The following is a 5,056-nucleotide window of genomic DNA, read 5'->3' as shown; positions in this document are numbered from 1 at the left end:
CACTTCTCCACTCTCCCCTTAATGAAAATGTTGTGGAAAATATAATTGATTTACTGAACTGGATTATTTCTGTTGGCTAGAAAATTTCAATTTCTTGTAGTACTTTCTGAATTCCTGAGGCAAATGGACTGACCTCACATTCTCCACTTTTAGACACAGGGCTTTCCAGCTAGAAGCTGTTAAATCTTTTGGTATTCTGCCTCAGCTTTACGCCGTTGGGAAACATGATCAGGGTGTGCCATATGAGGCTAACCAATTTCCCTATAGCAGTTTTGTGAGGGTTTTTTCTTCTAGAAAAAAAAATCTAGTGAAACCACAGGCTGCTCCTGAGTCTTGCGCATACAGTAGGATGTGGGGTCAAAGGCACCTACAAGAGGCCAGTGCTGACTTCATATTACGAGCACAGCTGCTTCCAATAAGTGCACTTTTTATCCAGGAAGTTGCTAGCAAAAAGTTCAATTTATGAAAAATGGTAGGTCTGGTAGGACCCTAGTAGGTCTCACCAGCTTGTGTACACACTATGGTATCAGCAGCTTTTGAGTGAAACATGGTAGCATTGAGTTTAGAAGACCAATTTGAAGCAGATATATGGTCCTATAGACTTTTATCCCCAAGGTAAAACCAGTATTTGCTGATAATTTACACCAAGCCAGCAGATGTGTAGGTGAGTGAGGAAACTCCTGTCCACTTTCTCATACTGCTAGAAACTGGACACCATCAGGTTCTAAAACAACCCAGATGTTTTCTTAGAAATCATGTATAACCATGATACAGTTCAATGTATGAAGCAGAAGAAAAATTATCATCAGATAGAATAGATATCTACAGTGCACAGAAGATGAGAGGGAGGGTAAAAAGCCATACCAATGCGTACAGATAGATTTTGGCACAAAGGAGAAAGGGAAATTTGCTGAGGGGTGTGGTGGGGATGGCAATCTGAGAAAACTAAGATTGAAACATCTTGAACTAGCATAAACAAGAAGACTTTATTGCTCAAGGCCAGAAAAAAGGTGCTGGAGTAGAGCAAGTATGAAAATGAAGATACAATAAAAACCTGGCTCTTAATTTTTAAGTGTGTAGATGGAAGCAGTGTTGTGTTTGGTGGTGGTGTATTTGTAGATTCTGTAGAACTTGCAAGACTGAGTGACAATTGAAACGTGGGGACTCAAAGAGAGCTGACCTGAAGGAGATACCTAACTTGGAGGCCTGAAGAGAGGTTGCTAGCCTAGATCTAGAAAGAAGCAACTGAGGAAGAAAAGTATGACTCCACTTGTCCATACTGAAGTGAAGCTGATTGCTGGTCATTCATAGGGAGACCACAGGGACTTTAGTTTGGGTAGAAAAAGACAAGTGGACAAAAGACAAAAGGAGTGGAGTGGATTTTTCTCAGGACTGATATAAAGCTGAATGCCTGACTGTAAATGAGATTATTAAAAAACAGGAGTGAAGAATGTAAACTACCAAAAAAGCAAGAACAGAAATCCACAATGTAGCTCGAGAAACCTCCAGAGCAAGTTGGAGCAGGTGTCTCAGTCTAAACAAACAGATCAAGCTGCAGGTAGGAAAAGGAAATAATACAAACGCTAAGATTTAGAGACAAAAATGACAGCTGTTGGTTGCATTTGGGACACTGACAATGAGTTTGGCCAAGGAGAATTCTTGAAAGACTGGGAACAGTTACTCCAGTGGAGTACAGGAAACAGAAGACATAGCTATTGTTTGGAAAGACAGGTATTTTCAAAGCAAGTCAGTATTTCTATATATGGATAGGTTCATGTCTTCAGATGTCTTTTTGTAAAAATCTGAAGCCCGGCTTATCAGCCCTCAAGGAATGTAGCTGATATGGCATGAAACACCATGAAAAGCATCACTAAAGAAATATCAGATAAAGAGAATCTAAGAATGAATGATAACATCAACTGAGGTGAGTGAAAATGAAAGCTAAATGGGGAAGGATAAAGCCATTGAAATTCAGGGCAGATGAAATCAGATTTCACATTTGTTAATTACACCTACAGGTCAGCCTGATACTGAACATTTAGGCTGTGGCACAAGTACCCTGCTAGATCTTGGTTTGAGTTCTTCTAAGTAGTAGCTCTACATGAAAACTATAGAGTTGTTCTTTCCAATTTAACGTTAAATACCAAAAGGTATTCAGTGGGAGTTGTTGGTGTGATATGAAACTACCCATTCATTCCTTTGAGATTTGATAAAGTGCGATACTAATCACTCATGCATGCATGACATCCTGTAACAAGGACTTCATGAAGTCCTTGTTACATTTGTGTACAGAATGCTAGGGAAGGCACCACTGAACTCTTTCTATATTTTACTCTGTGCTCTTCACCAACTTTGGAGGCCAATGAACAGCTACCAGCTCTCAGTACTGCTCACAGACCGCCCTGCCACTCTGCTTAATAGTGATGCATCTTCTGCTTTGCCAGCCAAGGCCAGGTCCCCCTGCTGTGTTGTTATGTATGGTGTGACCTTCTGAAGGTACTCTCACCTAGTTCATCTTCCCCTGTGAGCTTGTCACGGATGCCTCCTTCCTCCTCCCTAATCAAAATAAAAGTCTGCTCTTCAAATTAATCATAGACTGAGAGGTTGCATCATGTGATGAAGAAAGAAAAGAGTCTGCAGCTCAGGCAAACCTTGGAGACAGCTCTACCCTCACCCAAGCCAGGTCACAGCTTTAAATGGCCGCAGTCCATTTCTATTACTGGAACAAAGCACAGCCAGGGATGTTGAGATTGCATCCAAAAATCTCATGCTTGCAGAGTCTGGGATGAGTCTGGGCTACTCATATATGTCCATATTGTGCATGTATAGCCACACAGTGATTTTTTTCTTTGGGATTTAGTCATATAGCAAAGCTGTAGAAGGCTCCTACCAGCAAAACCTCTTTGATACATATTGTTTCTGTGACACTGCAGTGAAGAAATCCACTTTCTTGGGCAGTTTTCCCCCTCTTCTACTCTCACAGATCCTATGCACAAGGAGGGCAGATGCTGTGGGAACTGCATTGCCAGATCCAGGTGCCTAAATTAAAAGTACTGTGGCACCAATTAGCGTCATGCCTGTGGATATGTCTCTTTATGGCTCTGTTCTCCAGATATAAGGTAACATACAACTATAGTAACATGCAGCTATAATTTCCTGTTAAGGATCAAGCTAGTGAAGCTCTTTCTCCTGTGGTTTCCAATACAGTCAGGATGAAGAAAATGGCTACAAAAAGGCATATGCTCCAGGTTATCTGAAGCAGGAAGTCTCTCAGTGCCACACACCAGGAAGGAGAGCTGTTAGGCTGTCCCACAGCCCCCTCATCCTGGCATAGCTGCACACTGTACACTGCCCTTGATGGCCAAGAGCCTTTTGATGAGTGATCTAACCCAGGCAGTGGGACACTGAGATGTCATGCACAGCAGCTGGGAACTTCTGGGAGATGACAAAGGTCAGACTACAGTCCCACATAGTCACATCCTCTACACTACCTCCAAGGAGGGTGCAGGAGCCCTGTCATCTCCCTGACCTGGGGTGAACCCTGGCACCCAGCTGGGGATGCTGGGCAGAAGGCATGCATGGCTGGTGTGGTGCAAGCAGGGTGGTTATACCCTGCTCAGCTCTGTCTTTCTACTCCCACCCATCACTGCCTCGCTCTGCTGATCTAGCTGTGTGTGGGATGTGTAAACAGATGGTTTTCAAAAGGTCAGGCTGGAAAGATATCTAAAACACAAGCAAATATACCCAAGAAAAATGTACTTTGAATGTTTTGCTTGTTGTTCCCTGCTTCCTGTCAGCCTATTTGAAATGTTGCCGTTGCCTTTGCCACACGACTTTCTGCTGTCTTAGGCAACAAAGCACCACCCTTTAAAGAAAATGTTCAGTGTTCCCAGGTACCTTTGCACGGCAGAAAACATTTCCTCCAAGCAAAGGGAAACTGCTCAGCAGGGATGTGGGGCTATTGAGACACAGCTCGTTTCTTCACCTGCCTATGCAATGCCAAGACCAAGCCCACGCATGTGATTATTGAATCAGCACATACCACACACTTTAGCCAAGTGAGGCACAAAGCACCATGCAAGGTTGAATGGTGGGTCCTCAAATCCTTTTATATCAGCCAACCTGGGCGCAAACTGAATGGAGGTGGTGCTTTTTGGATTCAGCCCTCTAGGCAGGCAAGGTGCTCAGCTGGTCCCATGGCTGCAGGGTGCAGTATTCTCTGCCTCCATTCCAAATCAGCACAGCGAAGGCTTATCTTCATCTGACTGATTATGAAAGATCAGCTTGAGGAAAGATTGCCAGCTGAGAAAAAAGATTTTGCACATTTCTTGGCTTCTCTAGTCAATGGAGAGCAAAAGGGTGATCAAACTGAATCCTCCTCTTGTGGATGCAAATATAGGGACATAGGAAAGTGTTTTATATAGTAATGACCAACTAACATGGATGTTGCTAGTTCTGATCATCTTCCTTTTTCCCTTAGAAAGGAGGAAAACAGTAATTTTCATTACCAGCATTACTCATTATACGTATCACAGTGTCACGAGGATGGAGTCAGGCTCTTCTCGGTGTCAAACAATGATAGGACAAGAGGTAATGGGCAGAAGCTGGAACACAGGAGGTTCCACTTAAATTTGAGAAGAAACTTCTTCTCAGTGAGGGTGACAGAGCACTGGAACAGGCTGCCCAGAGAGGTTGTGGAGTCTCCTTCTCTGGAGACATTCAAAACCCGCCTGGACGCCTTCCTGTGCAACCTCATCTAGGTGTTCCTGCTCTGGCAGGGGGATTGGACTAGATGATCTTTTGAGGTCCCTTCCAATCCCTAACGTTCTGTGATTCTGTGATTCTGTGATCACAGTAAGGAACCTCCAGTCACAGTTGAAACCCTAAAAAATAAAGTTTCAGCTACATATACTGTCTAATATTTATTCACACCATATACTACCTATACGTAATGACATCAATCACTTCCGTTAAAGTCATGTAAAGCAAACTCCTTTGCCTCTAGGAGCCGCATGCATTCACTGAGGTAGCAAGTGGTGAGTTTGGCTGGGAGAGA

Source organism: Mesitornis unicolor, unplaced genomic scaffold (assembly GCF_000695765.1).
Source record: "Mesitornis unicolor isolate BGI_N332 unplaced genomic scaffold, ASM69576v1 scaffold45291, whole genome shotgun sequence".
Taxonomy (NCBI): Eukaryota; Metazoa; Chordata; class Aves; order Mesitornithiformes; family Mesitornithidae; genus Mesitornis; species Mesitornis unicolor.
The sequence above is the reverse complement of the archived record's forward strand: the minus strand, read 5'-3'. Positions refer to the sequence as shown.